At 40.6% G+C, this 26,288-nt stretch overlaps 1 protein-coding gene across 15 annotated transcripts in view; it reads right to left on the bottom strand.

Annotated features, from left to right (window-relative positions):
• Window positions 1-23,240, bottom strand: part of NUMB (NUMB endocytic adaptor protein) — a 90,902-nt gene extending 67,662 nt beyond the window's left edge. For 7 of the 15 annotated variants that reach the window (XM_030274366.4, XM_030274371.4, XM_012574212.5 and 4 more), the window contains exon 1: window positions 22,231-22,383. The gene's annotated coding sequence lies outside the window, so the exon portion shown is untranslated. The other 8 variants (XM_072930033.1, XM_030274374.4, XM_072930039.1 and 5 more) reach the window with 4 other exon arrangements.
• Window positions 23,241-26,288: the final 3,048 nt, after the last annotated feature.

Below are 26,288 nucleotides of genomic sequence, written 5' to 3'. Positions count from 1 at the left end.
GCATTAAACTGCACCTAAGCATCTTGTGACATCTGTACACATCTGCTGAGAAAACAACCAGCACTTAACTTTCATAAAGGAAAAACCAAAATAAAAGGCCTTCAGGGGCTGAATAATGAAATTTTGTGCTAGCTTTCCCAAAGCTGGTTTCCCAAATTGCTGGTTTCATTATGGTTTCAGAATCTGAAATTTCAAGATCAATATAAGCAGAACAGGAAAATTTAAAACAATCCTCCCAAAATACTAGCTTAGAAATTAAACAAAGAAACTATGACCCAAATGCACATATTTTACATTATGCTGGTTACCACTGAACGAGAAAAACTGGTTTGCCCACATGGACAAAAGAACGGTATTACTCACCCAACTCATGTTTCCCTAATTCAACTTTACCAAAATGAACATTCTCTTTAGTCTATTCTTGAGGAAAACTGTGACTATACAAAGCGGTCCTACAGTTTCATTACAAAAATGCAAAGGGCAGAAAATGGCAACAGTGGTCAGGCAGCATATATCGAGACGATGTATGAGCTAAAAAAGCCACAATGCCAGTGTATCACTACAGATTAGTACTTAACACGGGTGAAAGGTTTGTGTGATAGCTGAATATTTGAAAACTTTTGACCCCACCAACACTTTTGGGAACAAAAGCTGTCAAGATGCAACACTGTAGCAGTCATACAGAACCCCACCTTCTTAAGCCTCTCTGAACTTCCATAACAATCTCCTAGACAAAATATTTATTTAGATACTTCTGAAATTTCATATTATAGTTATAATTTTGAGGTGGGCTGACCTTGGCTGGACACCGGGTGTCCACCAAAGACATTCCCATCACTCCCACTCCTCAGCTGGACAGGGCAGAGAAAATACAGCAAAAGCCTCTTGGGTCAAGGTAAGGACAGGATCATCAGTCGCCAATTACCGTCATGGGCAAAACAATCTTGACTTGCAAGTCAAGTTTGTTTATAATTTAATTTATAACCAATCAAATCAGAGTAAGACAATGAGAAACATCTTTCTCCCTACTTAAGCATGGGGTCTCACCCACAGGAGATTATCCTCCATTAACTTCTCCAACGTGAGTCCTTCCCATGTTCCGCAATTCATGAACCCACTGGTCCAGCAGGAGTCCCATCCACAGAGTACAGTCCTTTAGGAACAGACTGCTCCAGCAGGGGTCCCCTGTGGGGTCACATGTCCTAGCAGCAGACATGCTTCAGCCTAGACTTCTCTCCCAGTGGTCCACAGGTCCTGCCAGGAGCATCCTCTAGCACAGGCTTCCCATAGGGTCACAGTCTCCTTTGGACACCCACCTGCTTTGACATGAGGGCCTCCAGGGGTTCCAAGTGATGTCTGCTTCACCTTGGACCTCCACAGACTACAGGGACCCAGTCTGGCTCACCACAGTCTTCACCCACAGGCTGCCAGGGAATCTCTGCTCCAGCACCTGAGGCGTCTCCTGGCCCTCCTTCACTGACCTTGGTGACTACAGAGATGCTTCTCTCATATGCTCACTCCTTTCTGCCTGCAATTGCTCCCACACAGAAACATTTTTCTCCCCTTATTAAATCTGTTATCCCACCACTGCACAGGCTCAGCCTTGGCATCTCCACCTTGGAGCCACCTGGCACTGGCTGTGTCAGACATGAGGGGAGCTTCTCACAAGCCACACCTGAGCTCTCCCTGCTACCAAATCGCTTCCATGTAAACCTAATATATTATTTCATAAAACTTGAAGACAACCTAAAAAGGAAAATTAGTGTTAGTATTTATGCTCCATTTTTAGATATGCTTGGCTGTGAAGGGTCTGCTTCAGCCCTCTCTCCCCTGCCTCCTTTCTCATCTCAGTAACATAATTCTTCAGCCTTAGATGTAAAACACCACAGTGAAATGTCTTCAGAGTTACGTATTACTAGTTTTATAAAAAATATTTATATAAATATTAGTCCTAAACGACTTCATTATCCATTTAAAGACACTACTTTTTATAGACCTTTTATTTCAATAAATTAAATAAATAAAAAAAACAGTTGCAGATGAATCAAGCTTTTTAATTCATCTATGTCTATATATAAACAGAGGCAGAGGGGAAGAGTTACTATCTGTTTGTTTTAGAAACAGCCACACATGTAGCATTCCAAGGCTGTTCATAAAAATTCTTCTGTGTGTGCAATGTATGGAGCCACCTCTGAGCCTTGCTAATGGGGTTTTGCATACAACAGGCTTAAAAGAATCCTCCAAGGTATCCACTCATGGAAAGTAGCTATTTTCAGGTACAGTTCATAGGATATTCAATATGTTGGATGATGAAAAGTTCTTGCCATTCTAACAAAAAAAAATTAGGTGTTGCACTGTTCTTCCCCAAATTCATCCAGTAGAGACCAAGATTTCTCAGCAAAACCACAGACCAAATCCACACTTACTAAAACCAGAAAATGACAGCAGCTGGCATCATACTATCATACACTTTTGTGATGACAAGTGTCGGGTTTTCCTTATATTTAACTCATTGTCATCTTTCATAACAGCCTCCTCTCAAAGGAGAAAAGATGATACACACACACACACATGGAGAAGGCACAATTACCTCACACAATAGTCACTTCTCAGCTCTGCCAGGTATTAGCTACAAAAGTCAGGCTGTTAATTCCCTACTGCCTTATACTACAGTTTAACTGTATTTGGCTTTAATTAAATAAGAAAACAAAGGTTTTCAGCTTTGTGTTTTTCTGTAATCTGAATTTATGGTAACAGTTTAGCTTTGCATCAAATCCAAACTTGAGTTTGAGTTACAGAGGTCTTTATGCATACCACATTTCTCTCTTCAAAAAGTAGATAGAAAAGACAAAAGCTCGTGAGTGGGAGGAAGCAACAGAGAAAGAGAGGAATGTATCAGCTTGCCAAAAATGTGCCACAGCCTCTACAATACAATATTAATAATTCTGCCTAATGCAAATGCAATAAAGCTCAGCATTTCATATCCAGAGTCAATCCTTTTCCTATTACTGGACAAAAAATACACTATAGATTTTATTTTTTTTTTAATGCTTTAAGAATTACTCATTTTGCTATTCCTTTAAATTCAAGGCTGGTGTCTGAGGTTTCCAACATTTTTTCAGAAACTGCTTTCACATGTATTGCACAGAATACTATTTTAAAGACTCCGGATTGCTTTTCCTGGCTTTATTTCTGAAAGTTTTGACATAATTTTGCACCAAAAAAAACCAAAACAAAACAAAACAAAAAACCACCCACTGAAGTACAGTAGCTTTTTCAACTTTTTCAGAAAAATGAGCATAATACAATACTAAACTTCATCTTCCTGAGAGCTACTTTGAGAGTTCATCTAAATAACTTAGACTGATTTGAAGCATATTCTATGCACTATTTGGAGTGCATATACACTAGTTCTTACCTGGTAAAGAGGAAAGGACAGGTTTTGACTTGTGCAATTCAGTCATAACCACACCACAGAAATATCTGATTTCATATCCTGCTTTTTACATTGTAAGAACTTTTACATTCAGAAAATAAAATACTTTTAGAAGGAACAGTCCACATATTCTAATGTTTGCTTCACATCTTGGAAGCTCTTGCAATGTCCGTACTAGCTATTCAGTAAGTAATGGAAGGGCTGCTAAACTCATTTGTAACCCATGGTTTCTGACATTACTAATTTGAAAATTAATCAAATCATATAATACAGTAATTAACTCTTTGTTCTCTCTACTCAGATGTCTCCAGACCTCCATAATACAATTATTTATCAAATAAAGAATGAAGTGCAATCTCACTATTTCTGTCATAAGTTCTGAGCTTCTGTCCCAAGAACCACCATAACCACAAACTAACCTCTAGGGAGTTAAATAAAGGCATATAAACCCCATAAAATTTAGCTGCATAATCTTAATTTCAATTGGGTTATTTCAATTGACCTACCTATGTGATCAATTAAGTGCATTAACAGGTAAATAGAAGTCCACAAGGTAAAGAAGAAGATGCTTCTATTTTCTATTTGTGTCCAGCAGAGATTAGTGTTATGCTTTTGCACATGGCAAAGTGTTGGCAAAGATGAATATTCGACAGCATAATCTGCCAGTATCAGAAACGGACAAATTCAGAGGTAGCAATAAAGGACTACTTATGGTGACAAATTCCTTTCAACAGTAAAATTATTTCAATATGGCTTATGATAAGATCATAAGATCATGTATACACAAAATAAGAATATAAACTACACTAGAGACTACTGTGAATTCTAGTTATGCTGGTAAGAAAGTGAGGACAAGGTGAGTATTTGAAGCTGCAAGAGACAGAATAAATTACCTCAGAACACACAGGCTGGGAAAGCCATTGACAGGTCTCCTTCAACCCCAACTGATACCTACAGTTCAGGTGCCCACATTTTAAGAGAAGCTCATCCCACCCCCACACATACATGAAAACTGAGTTCTTTTATTTTGCTTAACTGACTTCTGAAGTAGAAAATAAAGCTACAAGTAGGTCATAATCTAAATAACAAAGACTTCAAACTTATTTTCATCTTTTGGTTTTTTCCTGCTAGATCAAGTACCTGGCATTTGATATTAGATGAACATTTGTTCTAAGCTTATTCTTAGGAATAATTTGCCAAAGTATATGAGGAGAATCCAACATTTGAAGTTGAAAAAAAACTAGAGTGTGATTTACAGCATAAGTTATAGTTCAAATAAAACATGGACTTGCTATTTTTAGTGAACTTGTATTGCATCTAATTTCTAACTAGAAAATAATTTGACCTAGTAGATGATTTACCATAGCCAACACTGGTGTAGTTCAAAATGGTGCACCAAAGGAAAAAAAAACAAGCAAAATAAGAAAAGAGATCCTCAGTGTAAGCCTCACCTCAGCATCAGGAAATTAAATGAGAGAGTGGATATCTGCATGCCGGAGACAAGACTGGTTGCATTTTACAGCTGACATCTTTCTCTCTCATAAGAAAGGGGAGCTGCTGGGGTGGCGGGCACATGGAGAGACAGGCTAAGAGAGAGATACCAGTCCCTAACGCCTCTAAGCTCAGTGCGCTCACCATGGTATGTTTTATATAAGCTAACACACATTATCTAAAGAGAAGAATACTTTTTAAGAAGTGCTTAGAAAAAATAAGAATTAGACAAAAATTTCAGTCCTACTATGGGCCAAGTTCATTAATATCATCTACCCAAACACACTTGGCTGGACTGCCTACGTAAGCCCACGTACTCAATATGGTATCAGAGTCCTTACATCACACAAAGAAGGAACTCTGTACTTTACTATCTGGACAGGGAATTTCATAAAGGCCAACCCTTGGGCTGTGCTTGGCACAAGCAAAAGCCAAATGTAGCTAGCTCAGTATTTGCACTCTAAGCTGAATAACAAAACTATAAAGAAGGGGCACAGTTAGACAATATTTTAACAGAATAGTATTCCAAATCCTACACTAATTTAAACAGAACTCTGCCTGTGACTCAAACCTTAGGCTAAGACACTCTTCACTAGAAGTCTAAGCATTTATCTTTGCTGCTGTTTTGGATTTTTGTCCTTTTTTTTTTTTTTTTTTTTTTTTTTAGTTACTCAGAGTATACTTGGGACAGATTAATTTAGAGACGTGCTAAAACATATTCCACACCACTGAGCTTTATAGAGCTATGGGAATGAAAGCTGCATCCTACTGATAAAGAAATATTACTCTTTTAACTCCATTAGGATGAAGAAGAGATACCACAAGGCAAAGTCGGGGTTGGTTTTCTTCCCCTCCAGAGACAGGAAAAAAGTTACAGCAGCTACACTGTCTAAAAGTGGACAAGTCTAAACTCAGGACCAAATTTTGTACAGCCCCACTGTTTGCAGACAATCAATACACAGAGACAAACTCTCATTACCCAAGATAAAGGCAAGCTGAGCTATAACAAAGCCTGGGACCCACCCAAGTAGAGTCATCCCAAATCCACAACCCAAAGCCAAGCAGCTACAGAGCTACCTCACACCCTATCAGTTCCTCATAGCCAGCCTGGGTGCAGCACCAGCCCCACACCCACTCCCCAGCACTGGAACTACTCTGGGAAATGCTTCAAAGTATGGCAGCCACTAATGGTCCAACCTAGCAGGACTGAGCTAACAGCAACTTGTAGTTGATCTTTGCAGAAAGAACAACCTACTGCCTGCAAGCTCAGCTTTTTACTCCATCTGCACCAACAACATCATTGAAAGGGTATAATTTTTTTTTTTTTAATTTTACAAGTTTTCAGCATGGACAAAATTGCTTTCACTTGGAACTTCATGGTCAAGTATAATTAAGGTAGGTAACACAACACAATGAGAGAAGAAGGTAAACTGCAATCTTGCCAATTAAAGCAATTGTTTCAGTATAGCTATGTACATTTTTGGGAATCAAATGGTAAATGCTACATTAAGTCTGTCTTTGCTTTTCTAGTTTGTGACTTTATTAACACCAACAGCTTTCTCTAATACCATAGTTTATCTTCTAGGCAGACTTCAGGGACTAAATTTAAAACACATTGCACTGATTACTAAACTGCATTTCACAATTCCCTTTGGATCTTGGCAACATTCTCCCCCAGTTATTAAAGCAAATCTTTCAAACACTTGATCCGTTATACTGAGAGTTTCAAAGAAATTGACGTCTGCCTTCATTCAAACAGCTAAAGAAGAAAACAGACAAAATTTCTTTAATGCAGATGTAAGTGAACACTTGTATGTGACTGGAACTTGGCACTATTAATTGTTAACAATTACTAGACCTTATCTTAGTCCTACTTCATCAGAATATACATTTTTATGAACACTCGGGTTAACAAAGTGAAAGAAGTGTGAAAATTCAACCTCTTCTGTCCTGAACACCTCAACTGTCTTCAAGTGTGAGAGCACAGTAGAAGTGATCTTGAATAAATACCATCACTTTTCCCCACCGTTATTGTCCAGTGTGTCTTGGCTACCTGTACATATTACTTTTCTCCAGTTACTCCAAAAGGAAAATCTACTTTCCAAGTCTGCATGTTTTAGACTCAAATTCTACTGATAAACTCACTGTCTGCAGAATTTCTTTCCCCAAGAGTGCCAGATATAAGGATACCAAATATCAAACTGCTTCAGTATCAGCACATTACTCAGTCTCCAGACATACATATTCTTTTCACTTTATAGACATTATTTTTAAGTTCCATTTTGTGACTGAAAGCTGTACTAAGGCAGAAGACTAATACAAAGCTTCTCTAAAGATGAAGGCTTCATGTTTGTTTGGCAGCAGTTCTAAAACAATGAGTTTTAAAATCATCTTACTCACCCAAAAAGCAAGCCTTTTTCTTAAAAGCTGATGTTACCTGTTGCTAAAAGGCTCTTTCTTAGTGCTTCTAACACTCTTTTTGGGTAGCATCAGCTTGCTTTCAGCCTCCTATGGTCAGAATAGAAACACCAAATACCCTCTACGAACAGTCAATAGGCACTTGTGGTTCACACTGCCATCATCCCAGTAGAGCTGAGGCTCAGTGGACAAACTGGAAATGGCCATTTTTCCATTTCTACTGCTAACAACTGACCCAAGATTCTCTCTTAGCAACCAGGATGAAACTGCCTTTAGAGGAAGGATTCCTACAGACTTCATATTTTAAGTCTTGTTAGTTGAACAACATTACTCATTTTCAGTCCTAGTTACTTTCCATCTTAGGCAGCATTTAAGAATTATGTTGTCTGCTTCAGTGGATATATCTTCACTCTCAGTAAAGCCAATGACAGAGGATTTCTGTGTGTTTAGCTGTTTTAACACAAATTCTAATTGTTATATTAATAATGAACAGTACTGAATTTGTAAGCATGAAAAGCTTCAGTTGACATGACTGAACTAATTGCAAAATGAAATTACAGACTTTTGACTTTTCATAACTGTGAGATCCTTCCCCCACTTTTGTATCCAGAATTGATTTTGAAAGAATCATAGTAGGTGCTGTGGCTCCAGAATCCATTAAAAAAAAAAAAAAACCAAAAAACAAAACAAAACAAAAAAAAAAAAAACAAAACAAAACAAAAAAACCCAAAACCAACCACAACAAAAGACACAGAAGCTTTGCAAATCACCTTTATTTAAATAGATAGTCCTCACCATGTACTTAAAACCCCTAGTTACTTAATTTCTTATATTTATTTTCTCTCCTTGAAGTATCCTTTGAACACACACTTTCTGTCTTCAGGAACTACTGTATTTTTTAACCCCCGAAAATGAAGGGGGATAAAAAAAAAAAAAAAGCTCAAACTTAAAATAAGACCGTGGGAGGAAGAAAAGACTTGTTCTACACCTGCCTCAGCCAGGATTGCTGCTTTTGTAATGTAGCGTGGGACCTGAAAGCCACGAAGCAGAACCTACCTTGAACAGCAAGAGTTTTAAAGCAACCCAAACCTTTGTTCATGGTCTGAGTAATTCTTAGGTGCAGACACCATTATCTCTGTACTAATAAAACAAGCCACCTAAAGGAAAATAACTGTGCACTGACTTCTCCAGTACTTCTGAAGAAAATCTTCCCTTGCACAATTTAGTCAGCCTTGTAGGTTAGCAATCACTCTGAAACCAGAACCTGATCTTTGAGCTACAGCAGCAAAGGGCAGCAAAGTCCTCCTGAAAACACTCAGAGGAATGGTGCTGATCTAAAGGCACAAGAACTGGAAACCATACTCAGGTAAAAGCTTCCTCTTAGGTTCTGCCTGCTTTGAGCAAGCATGCCACATACAGAAAGAAGCAGGAAATGTTGTTTCATCTTCTCAGTATGAAAATGTGTCTTTCCAGGCTAAGATCTATCCTTTCAAGTTTTCTACAAGTTTTAAGCTTTCCCACTTGAAGAATAATGGAAAAGCAGGTTTGACAAGAAGAAAATTAATTTTATTCATGATCAAGTTTTATGAAATAAGTAGAAAAAAACCTTTAAATATCAATTATGAAAAGGTGGACTTCATCCAGACTAGTTCAGAATCAAACAAAAGCTGCTCTCCAAAAGCCTCACACAAGTGTTTCCACTAATATGCATTCTCACTTTGAACTCTCAGCCTTTTTCCCACTTCAATTTCTGTACAGCTCTTCACTTTGAAGCAAACCTGTTCATATTTATAGTGAAAAGCTTCTTCTTAGGGAAGCTGCATTGGAATACAGAACCTGAAATAATGGCTAGTTAGAATTAAACCACAAAACTAGCCAGACTGAAGATAACTCAAAGACAATTCATTCTCACTATATAATTTAAGAAAATCAAATTAGTTACATAAGTAATCACTTCAGGAGGGAAGATGTCAGCTAATAACTTGGATTATCAATCACCTTAATTACCCTAACATCTCCTTTGTATTAAATACTGCTCAAAGGCATCCACTACTTATAGGTTTCCTCAGGCTCAGACTTCTCTGCAGCTCTTTTCTTTAGTTGTATCTGTAGGACTATCTCCACACCTAAGCACAAGTCTCACACTTCATTTCACACAGGCCACTCTGACACCTGTTAGCAGCACACTAGTGCCCATGTACAAGCTATTTCACAGAGATGAAGGCACCAAGGAAGTTAAAATAAAAAAAGAAAAAAATAAAAAAAAAAAAAAACAACCAAAAAACAACATGTTCAGAAAACAATGCAAGAGTTGCTTGCCAAATTAAGAAGGAATTTTGATCTTAGGCCCCAGCAGAACAAGGACAAAATACCTGAATCTGTTTTGCTTAGCACAGATAAGCCTCTGATTTTAAAAATCTGAATGCCTGTCCATCCATATTTATTAATTACTAGAATAACTGGTAAAGGTTCTCGTGAGGTACAGAACACCCATTTTTTAAGACATTGTAATACAAATAACCCCTCATTTCTTTAGACATAAGAGTTGTCCAACACACTCGTACAGCTTATTGGATCAGCTTTAGAACATTAACACACAGGAGACGTGACAACTTCATTAGGCAAAAAGAGTCAAATCACAGCTGTGCCCCAGCAAGTAAGTTGTCAATTTAGCATCACACACCAGAATGAAGGGGGTAGGGAGAAAAGTACACACTCATTTCTCACAATTGACCATTCCTACTACAGTTTATGCACAACTAACATCCCATTAGTAAATTACAAATACTATAATATTTAGAGGATTTTAAAACAAAGAGCAGGAATAGATTACAGTGTCTAAATGGCAAAAGCATCCAGGCTTTACAATAGTACACACAGTTCTGCATCTATAATAAAACTGAATTTACAACAGTTATGTTGGGAAGTGACAGTTGACAGTTTTTTGGGAAGTTTGGAGCAAAATTAATTTTAATAATCAAACTACACATAATTCCATTAAGATTTTTCTAGATCAGATGTCCACATCACCGAACTAAAAGTGGGAAGCAATGTGTTTCAAACCTTACTATTTTACTTCCTTTTTAAAGTCAGACCTGCACACCAAAAAGTTCAATCACTATTCTTCAGAGAAACAGGATAATTTAGACTAACAGAGTCAGAAAATTCCATGGAAGTGGTAAGGATAAAGTACCAAAGTATAGCTGAATAAACACAGCAGGCATCTCACAAAAGCAGATCAAAGTGTACTTAATATTCAGTTTCTTCTCCCAGCTTATATGGAACATGCAAGTTTACTTCAAAATAACTTCTACAAACAGTCATTACTTGGCATTTAACATCATGGAGTATTACAGAAAGGTTGGCTGGAGCAGACTGAAATTAAAACATTTCCTCCTACCCAAATAAAGTTTCCTGAATCTATAATCATGGAGCATTTTGTTCATGGTTAAAATTCTTTAGCTCTTCCATAAATACAAGGTGTTTATCTCCCTAATAACTGGTCAATGCTGATTAATTTTCCAACTTAATTAAACTCACTTATACTTTGTTTCCTTTAGAAAGACTATTTAAATATTTTTTTTCTAAAAACTCCGTATTCTTGGCAGACTCTGGGAACTAACGCAGACTCTGGGGACTAACAGCCTGATAATCAGGTACAATGTTCCCAGTCTAGATGTGGGTACCGGGTACTGCTACAGCCTTTTGCTAAGAAATAAGTTACTGTTTAAAGGAATCTTCACTTAGAACACAGTAACAGAGTGACCATGTCACAAGTACTGCCTGTAACATGTTAGATACAGTGAAATGATGGTTCTACTTCTTTAACAAGTGAAAGATGGAATTCCACAGATTGTACTAAACAGTTGAGGCAAGTTGCTGCACCTGCACTCCCTGGTGCCTCAGGGTTTCAAAGGAAGAAATACAATGCAGCCTATCTGAAAGCAAGAGCTGCTTAAATGAAAACATTTTGGAAACTAACATACGCATTATGTTATTATTTCCATTAAAGCATCAGTCTCAAAAAATCAACGCTCAGAGATCTCTGCAAAGATGGCTCCTGAAATAAACAAGGTTTTGTAGGTAGACTACATAGACAAAAGCTGCTTCGTCCTTCCCCAGAGAGGCAGCAAGAGCAGTCAGCAAGAGGGTGAGATGAAAACACAAATTAAGGGACCACAAGTAATAACCTCCTTCCTCTCACAGCCTAAACTTTGCCATTGCTCAAGGTTCTGTGTAAGTGAAATTCTCTAAAGGACCTGTTCATATGCAAGCCCAGGACTTGTTCCCTCTAATCATGGCTGTGCAGTTCACCCCTATCCACATAACACTAACTTACTGCCACTTGACCAGGCAGCCCTCATTTAGAGCAAAAACATATACACCAAGAGAAGAGTGTTACATCCACACACAAGAGGGGAGAAAAAAGTCCCTAAGTCAGTCACCACTAATTCCACCATTCTCACTTCCTTGAGAAGGGGCCCTCACAACTGGGCTAGAGGGCTATGCTTGCCCTTGGCCCAATTCTCTAGTCCAGTGCATCCTTTTTTTTTTTTTGGTGTGAGGAACACCTTCAAAGTGATGCTATGAAACATTTTTCCCCTCAAAAAAAAAAAAAAAAAAAAAAAGTTGAAACACTGTACTTTTACAAGGGTAGCTCCTTTTTTGTTTACTACTTTGTGCAACCTACCCTCTCAAAACACACAAACAACTTCCTTTACTCAAAAATCATCAGCATCCTACTTCCAGAGGGAAATTGAGCTAAGTAAAACTATCTGTAAATTATTTTCTCTATTCCCTCCACTGGAGAACTTTAATTATGACTCACTCACATTTAAAAGAAGCTTGCAGGAGGTGGCTATGCCCACCCAACCGCCCAGTGCTCCCTCTAGTTCCCAGTCTTCCTTAGACAGCATTTCCCAGACCACTTGGAGCCAATCCAGCTCACCAAAGCAGCGGAAAATACCTTGTGCTGGTTTCATTGAAGGGTTACGGTATATGAGAAAGTCAAATACAAAAGCACAGCAGAAGTACACAAGACAGCTAATAATGGACAGTGAGAACAGTTATTCCAGCGGCAGGTTAAGATTTCATGAGATAGCCTGGGTCATACTTAAGATATCCCCACTAGTGTCACTGTCAGGATCAAAACCACTTGTTAGTGAACAGACTGGCTTGGGAAACACGTTTGAGCTAACAGCTCATCCCCTTGTCTGCTTCTCTGAATGTCATAACCCTGACTAGTGGCACATGTGTTAGAAGGAATAACCCATTAACCACAGAAATGTTTTAAACTTCCAAGCAGGCACACAACTATAAATCCCAAGGGTTATAAGCTCTAAAGTAAGAGGACTTGAGTCTAGACTCTGTCTTATTTTCTACACTAAGCAGTAAATACCCTTTCATTTCCATGAGATTCTTCCATGTCTAACTTTCCACCATACACAGGAGAACTAAAACATGATTCACTTGGAGTTTGGCATGGCAAGAACCTAAATGTTAACATGGAAAAATTTAAGTCTTCTGGATTTAACCACAAATAACCCATCACTGAATACATCTGTAGAACAAAATAAAAATTAAGCCAGATCTCACAAGTCTGCCTTTCACTACTAGAACCTGCATCTTTCACCTTGAAGTTTCTATGGAAAGAAATTAAGGAGAATTGAAAAACAAATTTTAAGAAAATGTAAAAAGGAAAAGAAAACAGCAGAGGATCCATGAACCACCTTCCTTCTCAATGAACCTGTGCTGCACCATTAACCATTTCAATTTGCAAAATTAACAATGAATTTGCAATTTTCTTCAAGATCCTTTATTTCCTGTGTATCACGAGAATTCTATTTTGATCAAGTCCTTCACATTGGATTTACTTCACTGATTTCACAAAATCACACAATCTGCTACTGCCCTGCCTTTTCCCCTTTCTGATGATCTGAATTTCTGATATTCAGATGTTCCATTAGTCTCAGTTAGAAGAAATGTTCTGCTCCTTCCTTTAAGACCACTATACAATGATCTAGACTTATTACAGCATAAAGGTGAATTTTAAGCATGTTAAACTACTCTGATCACCTTTCAGATGAAAGCCAAGTTATATTTCTATACCCAAACAGATCAGACATAAAAACCTTAAGTGGATGTGAAGAACCTCCCTAATTTGGCTGTGGACAAGATAGAGTAATGAAATATGTTACAGTCTAAACAGTAATCACCTAACACATTTTCCATGCATGTGAACTTGAATGATCTCAACTCCTATAGGAAATTATAATATATATAATGTCAGAAATAATATGTATTAATGACAGTTCTCTTAGTGAAGTTCTTTACAAATGTTATTGGGACTAAAGGCCTATGGGGAGGACAGGGGGACACAATTTCCTATCTTCAGAAAAATAAAAACAACTTCTAAATTACATGAAAGAATTAAGATTAAAACCCAGGAACTTCTGTAACCCAGTTCCAAATTTAAAACAGCAGATAATGAAGCCCCCAAAGTAAACACAGAATTATGACATACCTAATTTAATACAGTAATGCAGCTTGCTTTAACACCTACACGTAAGTGAGACTGGTCTTCATACACTGCATACCAGGATTACTAGGGGAACATTACCTGGTAAACAGCATATTGAAGATAATTATGTACTCGTTACTGACACCTAACACATCAGACAAATTGTGTTTGTTTTTTAAAAGATGAAAACACGCAATGTGGTGCTTCTGGGAAAAAAAAAAAAACTAAAAAAATCCCCAAGACCATCCTTACTACATCCCTAAACTAATCACTGTCTTCAATAACAATGAGGTGCCCAAAAGAAGCAAGAGCTAAGAATTACCAGAATTCAATACAACTCATTGCTTAGGTCTCAAGGGCTATGAAGTCCTGAGTAGGAAGGCTGTTCCATGTAAACTGTTGTGCAGAGAAGCAATTCCCAGCGTATTTCACACCAGTACCATCCCCAAATTTATGAAATGAGATTATCCCAAAAATTAGGCCTACAGCTTTAAGCCAGTATTGTTTAGAGCTCTGACAGCCATACATGCCTTAGAAATACTGCACCACATAGAAAACCAAGTAAAGTGCAGTATAAACCCACAATTTTTGGACATCAACTGCATGAATTATCTATGTCCTGAAGTGTATCTGAAATCAAATCATGGATGGAAGATGGAATTAAGTCTAATGTAAATTTCAAAATATGACAGCTATAGACATTTTATACCTACCAAAGAAAAGCAGTCCCCATGCTCTGAGGGTGATATAATGCAAGACTGGCAGATGCCAGTCTCCTTCCACTGAAGAAACTGGGACAACCCACAGCAGATTGATCTGGCATCTCTGTACAGAACTAGACCGGATGCAGTGTCATCTCTCACACATGAGTCAACACATCATTAGTTATTTCATGATAGCACCTATTTCAGCTGCAACTGATCAGTTTTTAAACACATGATGTGCCTCACAGCAAAGAAATATTAGAAAGCTGAAAGACTGACTCTGAAAGAGGACAAGAAGTGCAGCATTTACCTAGACTAAACACTGAAACAGTTAGATGAAAAATATGCAATCATTTCCAGTGTAAAAGCCACATAAGATTGAAGCAAGCATGTTTGTTTATTTCTACATGTAACTGGAGCCAGAAACAATGTGTGAAGGGGAACAAAAAAAACAGTCCTCTGTCAGAGAAGTATTTCCCATTCTTTGTAGAAAATCTGAAGGAAGGAAGATTTAAGGACTACTCTTCTTTTCCCTAAGGTAACATTAACAAGATAAACTGTGTATTCTTGATCACCATATTAATCATTTTAGCATTTGCCTACACTCTGCCCACACCAGTCAGTTCTTTTTCTCACTTGATCTAACGCCATGAAAAATAAAGATGTCAATTTAGTTACCCCTTTTCACTTGCGCTCAGACGGCTGCACAGCCTTTACTAACAGAAACCCCAACTTCTAGGGCCATTATGGAAAGGACAGAACTAATTAAGACTGCTAGACTGTGATGCACTATGTGAGGAGCAAGAGCCAAGGCAGTGAGTAGGACCCAGTTGGTTTAAACAAAATCTTAGTATCTGCTAGAAGCAGACAACAAAACAATGTGACAGTACCTGGAGATGTCCTGTCACTCACAGATCCAAGATGTGCTCCCATTTCTGTAACAAAACCATCAGCAGCTTACAGCTCACATTGGACCTACAGATGCTTCTCTACTGAAAAAGGACAGAGCCATCACTACTCGTGCCACAGAAATCACTTATGCACCTAGAAGAAACTCCAGGGAACAGCTCCTGAATGCACAATCTTCATCTCAGGTGAGATCCTTGGAGGGTAAGGGAGGCAGGTGGGCAGGACCATTTCCAAAATGTACTATATCATGGTTACATTATCTGGCACCGGATCCATGTCACTTCCTTTCAGCAACAGGACACCCCCTCTGTTTGTCCTCCCTGTCCCAAAGCTCCAGGGTGCTTGCAGAAGTGAAAACAGGGGCCGATCCTGCTGAAAACAAACCTGGAAAAAGTAAATCATTTATTCAATTAAAGAAAGGAATATACAATCAGAGAGTCCTGGGACGCTGAACTGCAATTCAGAAGTGTAAGAAGTTTAGCTGTCATCAGACGCAACTGAAGATAAGTTATGATCCAGCATCTCAGAAAATTCCAGGACACATCACATTCCAAAAAAAGTTTCTTACCTCTGAATACATAATTTGGTTTTTTGAAATTTTTTTTGCCTGAAATGCAGGAGAGGAAAGAGAGCAATACACTATCAAATCAACCAAATTCATGCAAGTGAGAGAAAGTTTGCGACAGGAGAAGGCAAGCCATTTTATGGAAAACTTTTTTTTCCCAACCAAGCAAAACACTGCTATGAATGAATAGCAGTGGGGGAAGGAAAGAAACCCCCAAAAAGCCACTCTATCAGTAGGTATGTGCTAAAATACAAAAAGCAAAACCAATACCACAGCCACTGAATCCTGTAAAGTCTGGTTTATGTAAGACCTTAAACTAGACAATCTAATTCTCATACTCAGATTTTCAGACTGGGTTAGGGAATTTGATGTACATTTCAACTTGAAATGTGATGGCTCAACATAAATACAGACTCTGCACTGATCAGAACTACAAGGAAGAAATTGCACAGGAACCTCAGCCCAGCCCAAAGCACTAAACCTTGACTAGTACTACACTAATGATGGGTAAATTCTTTCTCAGACTTTTTAGACCAGATTAAGCCTCACAGGTTCTTTGGAAACACTGCCACATCTCAAGCTTTTAAATCAAAAACAGTCAGCAGAAATACCATGTTAAGCAGACCCTGACAATAAAATAGCTAGCCTTTAAAAAAAAAGTATATGCTAAAGGCATAGTAGTAGTAAAACACAGGAAAACGTTGGAAAATTCATCTGACCCACAGCTGAGATATGAGGAAGCTACAACCCTCAAAGCACAACCTATAGAGCTCTATAGTTCTACAGTTACAGCCACCTGTACAAATCAAATTAATAACAACTGTCTTTTTGTAACAAAAAGTTACCCACCATTTTTTCCCCACAGAATTTAGATTAAATAAATTTGAGGAAGAAACAAATATTAGAGAGAGAAAAAAATAAAGGCAATTAAGTTTCATGAAACTATGGTATTCAGCTCCTTGCTTCATGTGAACTGGTCTTGTGCTACTGGGTTCCAGAAAAAAACACACAAGAACAAAATTAGAAGTTTGCTGTTAAACACATTTGGAAGGCAGGAACACGCTTTTCCCTTATACTGTGGGAAAACATAAATCCAACACTTCTATCATTGGTTACTAAACAAAAGCTAGACCCAGCCTATATTAATTGTGAACCACGTTTCTATTTGTGTCATTCCTCCATATGGGGAACAAATTCCTTCACATGTCTCCACAGATTTTTACTACAGCAGCTGATGAATTAATGTCTTTGAAAAAAGACTATCCTCACTCAAAATCTTTAGGCAACACACAAAGATATCAGCTAACTAAAGATCCAAGCATTTATGAGCCACTCAGTACTACAAGGCACACTGAATAACGAGGAGAGTTTGGCTCCTATATGCTCAGTGGTGCCCATCAGCAAACTGCACAGCACTGGAAATGCCCAGGTATCTCCAGTCCTGGTGGATTACAGAAACAAGCTTCTTTAACAGTCTAAAATCAGTCCACCCCTGAGAGTAGAGCCTCAACAGAGGCTTGAATTGCATTAATGAAGTTGCAACAACATAAAAAGAAGGAAAGAGACATCATTGATGCTTGGAGCCTTTGCCTCAGGAAAATAAACTCATTAAGAGTGGTCACATCCAAACAGAACAGCTAGCATGCAGTAAGAGTGGTTCTGGCCAAGTACATGGTTTTTTCTTAGTCTCAGTAACACTTGCAGCTCTTAGATCAGTGAACAAGCCCAGGCCAATGACCAAGTACACACCTACAGAAAGCAGTTCTGAAGAGTAAACTCTCTAGGTATACTGCTTATAATCCAGTTCACCAGGAAGTTCCAGTTTGTTGCTTCCCAGAAAATGAAAGGTAATCAGAAAAAGATTCCAAACAGTTTGGTCCAAGTTTTAATATACTGTACTTGAAACCACAGTTTCATTTAGAAAGACAACAACTTTGGTTCTGGCTTCAGTATTAAAGCCCACCAGCAAAATCTCAAAAATCCTACAGACTCAGTACTCAAAGAAGCCAAGAGCTTGTTTCAGATCCCCAGACTCTGAAATTAATGGCTTTATATTTTCCTCAAGAGCACCTTTACATTTTGGCATATGTATTCCTTTTAAGCAATTTCTCACACACAAATGAATTTGTCCTGACACACTTACAGTCACAACTCTGCAGAAACCAAAGTTACCGTACAGAAACATCTTAAAGCCATCACATCTGGTAATTACTACTACAGAACACCAGGATTCCACAAAGAATTACTATGTAAGACAAATGCCAAACAAAGCAATTCACATTTTCGGTGCTATCTCCTAACTACATGCTTCAGAGAAGTCTGGATGAATGTCTAACTGCAGCTATATATGACATGATGCCATTTATACATCCAAACTAGTATCTGCCAGATGCAAGTCTTGCTCAATAAAAATGAAGGAAAAAAAAAAAAAAGAAACAAGAAAAAAAAAAAACGAACAAAACAAAACCCACAAAATAACAACAAAAGCCACATCCTGCACAGCAGAACAGAAAAGTCTTCCTGATCTTGTTTATTATTAAAATTTTGTTCTTTCTGATGCAACATCTGTTTTAACTATACACCATAAAGAACATGAGTTCAAAATGAGCATTTGATGGATCCCACACTTATGATGAGAACAAATCCCCTTCCAGACACAGCTGTGTCAGTCTGAGGTTACTGCGCTGAGCACATCCCTAGTTCCGAATCCTCTGCTCATTACTGTTACCACCCACATCAACATGCCAGCTGAGAGAAATGGAAGAACACTCTCCAATTTATTGTGATTTTTACCTGCCAAGCCAGCTTGAAACACTTTGCTATAAGTCCTTGTTAACGCAGGTCATGTTGATGGAAATGTATGGTTCCAGAAAAGCTCCAAGAAATTTCAATCAGAGCCCCATCTCCAACCCCACTTCAACCTAAGTCCCATTTCCACTCTCTAACCTGGATGATCAGCCAGTTCAGATACATGATCCAGCCAAAATTCAACAAAACAAAAAAAAAGCAATTAAACACCTGATTAACTCCCTGACTTCACTTAACTCACAGCAAAGGTCTCCTTGCCAGCAGCTGAAGATGCACAGTCAAGAAAGAGACACAACCACCACAGCTTCAGTTTAAGCTGCCAAGTCCATTGACAAGGCAGAACTATTAGGCAAAACTAAAATTGAGCTGCTTCAGCAAAGAGTGGTCACAGCCGCCTCCTCCTCCTATGCAAGCAATAACATTTGTATAGCCATGAAGTCAGTTCAGGCAGTTGATCCAACTGAAGCTTAACATTTTTCTGTACAGCCATTTTCAGCTGGATCAGCAAAGAAAGACTAACAGGGGAAAACAGATCCTTTTGGTGAAAGCATCGGCAGAAAAATCAAAGCTGCTGTGGTGGTAATTCAATAATACGACTGTAGAGGACACGTTAAGTCTTAGCTTGATTGAATTTATGCTTGGTATTCTGCAGGAAAAGACAGGCAATATGGTCCAATTTCACTTATTAATATTTTGAGATCAACTGAGACTTAACAAGAAAGCTGTAATTTTAATGTATGTTCACCAATCAAAGCAAACTCCAAAAACAAGACTAAGGACAATATTTCACATGAGTTTAAACCAAGCTGGCAAAACAAAAATATAAGTGAACTTTGACCCTTCCCCTAAAGAAAGAACAAAGTCAGCAGAATGTCAGACAAGTAGATGAGTGCAGTAAGTAGGATACAACTAAAAAGTCACTAATTAGACTAGCTTTGGCTGCCAGTCTCTTACTTGACAGTTTCTTTAAAACATCTTTTCCAGAGTACAAAAGATTACATTTCTATAGCATTAGAGCGTTTTTTTTTCCAGTGCTATGCAGTTCCATCAATATTACTAGTGGAATAAAACCAGCTATAGGCAGAATTCAAGACATACTTCACATAATAGGCTCTCACAAACACACAATAAAAAATATACTACAGTATATTTTTCCCAATAGCTTCAATTCCTGGGGAAGGAAGCACTTCTGCAAAGACTTTCAGTACCATTTCAGAAAGTTTTTAATCCATCATACCCATTATGGTAGGAAAGAAAATTACTTACAGATCATTCCGACACCAAGCAGCTCTATCAAACTACAAAATGTAAGATTTAGAAGTCTGGCAAGTTTTAAGAGCCCAATGTGGCTTGTTGGTTTAGGTTTCTTCCCAAATGCATAATGCTGTCAAACTGGTAACAAAAAATCAGAAGGTTTCACAACACTATGTGAAAACATAAACAAACTTGTCTGCTCTATCTAGTTTACATGCGCCTTCAGTTTCCACACATTTAAGCTAAATAATAAATGCAGGAAAGTAATTCCAAGGATAAAAAATAAGTTTTCTGCTAGTAAGGATTTAAATTGTTCATTTGAATTTCATTTCTCATGTATATTTTAGGAAAAAAATATTTTATGTGTTAGGTTTAGAGTTCTGTAAATCTGAATTTTCACTGAGGCTTAAAACCAACACTATATGCAATTACAGATTAAAAAGCTTTTACTGTAGGATAACTCAGGGTACCAAGACTCCTAGAATCACAGGCAAGAATGAACACATCTGAAATTCATTGTTTTGGACTTTGTTCACATCCTTATTTCTTCTGTAAGACTTTTGCTAAGGGGAAAAAAACAGCACTTCCACAGACAATTGCCAAGAGATGAAGAAATGGAAAACACTCACTGATGAGCTGAAAAACAATCTCTTTCTCTATGGTAACTATTAACTTCTGCATAATCATAAAGACCATTTTAGCAGTAACTATAGATCAATAAGTCAAATAGAACTGAGTCAGAAATCCATTTAAATATTTACATTTTTTGTTACAAGTCATACTTAGAGTATTACTGTAGCCAAAGACAATGACTGTGCCTTCCATTTTATTCACTCTCTTCATTCAGGAGCCTATCTCGATATGCAGAATGATCAAAAATACAAAACGAGAGCAAAACGAAATCCTTTAAATGGTAGAAATATACATTGTTGACAACTATAAGCTTTTCCTACTCCGGACAGCTGAATTAGGAAATATTGACAACAACACATAAAACACAGCAGCACACAGAAAAGCTCCCTTATCATTCAATAAACCATTAATGAGCAGGTTATATAAATCTACTGGACCGAAGGAGTTGTAGATCAGAGCTGCTGCAAGACATTAACTCTACTGTGAGGGATAAATCATTTCATTCTTGAAGAATGTTCATCTCCAAGAGCGCAATAAAAGGAGTTAAGGGCTCTCCGAACGGGAGCTGCATTTTAACCCTTCGTGACCGACCGAGCCCGGAGCGATGCTCCCCGGGCGCACCGCAGCCCCCGCCCCGCACGCTGTTGCTCATCCATCCCTCCTCGGCCCGCAGGACGGGCCGAACCCGGCCGGCTGTTCTTTGTGCAGCCTGGCGAGCTGCTGCACACGCACCGAGGCACCGGCCAAGCCGCGAACCGGGTGAAAAGAGACGAGCCCCGCCGCTCACGGGGCCCTTTCCCCTACAACTCCCGCTGCCAGACCGGGTCGTCAGCACCATCGCCCAAAAGCCTCGTCCCGACGCCTCCCGAACTTCACAGAGCCGAGCCCCAGCTGAGACGGGGTAGCGGGTTCGGGAAAGCCCCTCCTGCCCGGAGCCCCCCTCGCTCCCACGGCCACGCAGGGGCGGCAAGCGATACAAAGCGCCCGGGAGCGGCCGGGCCGGAGGGACCCTCTGACGGAAACCTGGCCGGGATTCAAGGCCTAGGAGAGACCGCAGGCACGGGAGGCAGCCCCGGGAGAATCCCAGGGAGCGGCGCCGCCCCGGGGGTCGCTTCCTCGGGCCGGCGGCTCAGTGCTCCCCGCAGGGCCCTTCGGTGCCGGGGCCGCCCCCCGCAGGCTCCACCTGCGCCGGGCCCCCGCTCCGCCGCACCGCGGGGATCGCGCCCCACCCCACCGCCCCCCGCCGGGGCGGGGACCGGAGGGTGCCCCCACATCGCCCCCCGCCTCCGCACGCACTTTCCCGGAGTACCCCTGCCCCCCCTCATCCCCTCCGGCCCCACAAGCTTCCCCCGCCTCCGGCGCCCCCCCCCCGCCGCCGGACCCACCCGCGCCCCGCGGGGTTTGGCACGGCCCCGTCGCGCTCGCCTGCGGCTCCGGCCACCGGCCGCTGCAGCGAAGGCCCTTCCCCGCATCGCGGCCCGGCCGTGCTCACCTGCTACCCGCAGCCGCCTCCCTCCGGCGCCTCCTCCGCCGCCCGTCGCCACCGAGCAGCAGCACCGCCGCCGCCGCCGCCGCCGCTCCGCCCCCGCCCCCACCGCCAGCCACGCCTACTCCGGCGGCCCATTGGCCAGGCGCCCCGAAGCCCGGCCTTTGGATTGGTGTGAGGAGCCGCCCGTCAAAGCCTCGGCCCCGCCCATCCCCGCCCCACAGGTCCCGGGTGGTTTATTCACGCCGGGGCTTTGGCGCCCCCAATCTCTCGCTGTCGGTTCCGATTGGCTGACGCGGCGGGGACGGCGTGCCAGGATTGGCTGCCCGAGGTGCCACTGCGGCGCTGCGCCCGCCCCGCCGGGGCTCGGCTGCGCGGTGCGGCGGGAAGGCGGCGGCCGCTGCCGCGCCGGGCTCGCGGCCGGGGAGCGCCCGGACCTCGGGACCCCCCGGCCCCGGGGACCCGCTGATGCGTCAAGGGGCGATGCACCTCCCACCGCCCGTCTGCGGTTCGGTTCCGCTGTAGTTCTTATCTCCTCACGGCTGCGGCGGTGGTGGCACCAGGAGGAGGGTTCCCGCAGCCCCGTTGCCACCTCGGTTACCCCCCCGATAAACCACATGTGGTGACTGCCACCCTCCCTGGGGGCTGCAGTGAGACGTGCTGCTAATGCCAGCTCTCCGGAAACCGTGATGTCCTGCATCAGCCAGAGGCCAGGCTTGCACGAAAATCGCGAGCAGGCTCCTTTAACCTCTTCGACTGAGACTGAGAACCACAGTATTCTCAGGATACCCTTCTTTCGACCCCAGAAACACTAGCATGCCTCCATTTTCGAAGTGGAGACAGTAGCAGGTGCTGAATTCAGCAGGGAGGCTGCTCTTCAAAGGGAAGTTACCCAGGGGAATCCTCTGGGAGCAGCACCCTTGCGACTGCACATACGGGGCTTGGCCTGAACGCGTTAACCAGAGTGCGTATTTCAAACAGCTGCCTCCTCTCACCAGACTTTCAAGCAGCTGCTTCATCCAAAATGCAAGCCAGAACGATTCCCGGTGCATTCAGCTGAAAAGAAGAAGGAAAAAAAAAATCTAAATGCAACGATTACGTGATTTTCCCCTTCATTATTATATTCTCTCTGCATACACCATCCCCCTTATTCCTCTTTGCTTCTGAATCAAGCAAAGAAACAGAGCAGCAAAGAACACGGGCCATAATGTTAGCTGGCAAACATCAAGAAAACAAAGCAACTGAAATCTCTGGGAATTTCAGAGCATCATGTGCAAAAATAATGTACCAAGTTTATACAGGAAGTGCTCAGGCAGAAGTATGAGTATGACACTGACTCAGTTTCAGACTGATGCTCTGACCCCCAAGTCATCCCTTGTTCATAAATTAAACTGAGAAGATGCAGGGATTCTCCTTACATCTTTTTGCATATCCTTTGCTTTCCAAGGAAAGCAAAATCAAGGCAGAGAGCTGCCTTCTCTCTCAAATATTCAAAAATTGCTGGAGGATAAGACATTTCTACCAGTCCTAAGTTTTCTTCAGATTTTATGAAAACATTCCTGACTTAACATAGCTCTTAAATACTGCGTTCCCAGTACCTTCAGTATAACACTTCATCTTATTCACAGTCTCTGGATTTCTGACAGAAATTTTTGTAAAGCATGGTGCTCTTTATTTCTTATGAAAATTTAATTCCAAATGAACAACTCCCATATTATCGAGAAGCTCTGCTTCCAAGTGAAAAGTATAAAGGAAAAGGCCAGGACATGCTATTGTAAATAAAATCTAATGTATGCTTCAGCTATTTATAGCTTTTACAAATATTTATTAGATAGCTAAATTCATTTGTTGCCATTACTGCTTCTCTGCTCAGCTAGTAACTTGACCTCCCTGTATGGTCATTGGTGACTGAAGGGAAAGGGGGCTGTGGTGGGAAAGGAAAGGAAGATGACCCTAGAGGTCACTCAGCTGGACACACTAAGCATCCAGCATAGCAAGCTGCACATTCACAGTGCTGCACTGTGTGTCCAAGGCACTTTCTGGGTTGAGTGTGTTGTCTTCCCACAGCACTTCCATGGGAGGGGGGGAAATTACTTCTCCAAGGTCTGACACTGGAAGCAATACTTCAAATGCTTTGATCCTCATGGATAACAAAGAAACAGAAGATACTTCATAGCATTCACAAGAAACCAAACCAAATTTGCCCATTATCACCTTTTCTTTAAGAACAGGGTTCCCTCTGTAATACACAGGATTAATGGTCCTGACTGTCCCTGTCATGCCCACTGACTCCTGTCAGCTGTGCCTTTCTAGCCAATATCCTTCCTGGACTCAGTGGGATAGCAGGAGAGTATGCTATTCCCTAAGGACCTGAGAATATATTACACACACATTCATGACAATGCAAACTCCTTTATCCCCACTGCAGATACCCGGAGGCTTAACATCATTCTACCCTATTGGTTATCTAAAATAATGTCAGTGATTAAATCTCCCTTCTCTAATCACACCATGTTAACCCTTCTAGGAACAAGCCATACCAGTATAAATATATGCATTTCTATGCTCACAAAGAGGAATTCCATCTTTTTGGCAGTATATATAAAACAATAGGAGCTTGTGTGTCTGGATGAGCACTGGAAATGTTCAAAAATATTTCTATAAGGTGCCATATTGGCTAGTAGCAATACATATCTGCTATGAGAAGCAAACAAGCAATTACTACAGGGGCTTTCTCCTGTCATGCTCTGAGCAGATCTGAACCAATATGGTTGCTAAACCAAGGCATTCTGTTTGCATAGTATTTACATCTTGGTAGTGCTGCATCTGAGGTGAGCAAGCAATTTCAGAGTACTTCAGAAAAACTTAAATATAGGAAACAAAACATAAAGTCTTTTTGTAAGGCTTCTGACTAGAAGCAGCTTACAGGAGAAGCAAGTGTTGAATAGCGTTGCCCTATGTTGGCACAGTGATATGTTAATCTTGAAATAGTGGGCATAAATATATTTAATGAGCAAAGCAATGCAGTTGCCATCATTAGTACAGAAAGGATATGAGGAGCAAGAATCCTTTAAAACCTGCCTTCCATGGAAAAGCATCGGCCAAACAGCTTGTCAAGAGCCATGGTCTGGGCATATCAAAAGGATATTCTTTAGCACAAGATTTATGCAGAAAGAGTTTCACTGTACTTTCTACCTTGATTCTTTAGATGTGATTAATCCCACAGGAGAAGTATTTCATTCAGGTTCTCTTTGCCTTCATTTTAAGATGGGGATTTTCTCCTCATTGCCATTTCTTTCTCTCCTTCTGCTGGAGCCTTGAAGTCTGGAGCTTTGTATTTAATCACTGCCTATGGAGTCACTGCAGATGGTATCTGCTCAATGCTACCGAATGCTAGATGGCAACTAATAAAAGCACAAAACCCCTCATAAAATTATTTCAAAATTTGAAAGTACACATGCCCAGTCAGGGGGGTGAATAAACTCAGTCAAAGGTCCTACTTAATTACATTATTTTAATTCAGCTTTAATTCCAATGTATTTGCTTTTGTGTCACATGGTACAAAAGAAAAGTCTGTGCTTCCAAATCCCTCCAAAAAGATAATTTCACAGGGAGGACAGGACCTTCTAATTATGATTTTTACAAATGTGCTTTAATTTGGCTGTTCCATGGCAGGAAAGGCTTCTTTTCTCAGTGGGGCTCCTTGTACAAGATAACCAGGCTTAAAGACCACAACCAGTCACTGAATAAGAAAATCCTTGAAAAGAGAGAAACAGCTGGAGGGAGGCCAAAGCTGCTGCCAAAAGATGCTTCAGTGAGTGAGTGCATTCACTCTGACGAAGGAGGCCAGAGGATAGCTCTTGAGAAACAGTTCCTGAATTAGCTTTCAGTCTTGTTATCTGGCAGTGAACTTTATAGCTTTCACAATGAGCAGCAGGCTTCAGAATCCAGCAGAGTGTCCTTCCAGTGATGACATAGCGGATGTAGCTAGGCTGTGTGAGAAAGACTGTCAGCTAAGCAAACCTGTAAGTGAAGGTTTGAAATGCTCTTTATCCTTACTAGGT

The sequence above is a fragment of the Taeniopygia guttata genome, chromosome 5, assembly GCF_048771995.1.
Source record: "Taeniopygia guttata chromosome 5, bTaeGut7.mat, whole genome shotgun sequence".
Taxonomy (NCBI): domain Eukaryota; kingdom Metazoa; phylum Chordata; class Aves; order Passeriformes; family Estrildidae; genus Taeniopygia; species Taeniopygia guttata.
The sequence above is the reverse complement of the archived record's forward strand: the minus strand, read 5'-3'. Positions and strand labels throughout refer to the sequence as shown.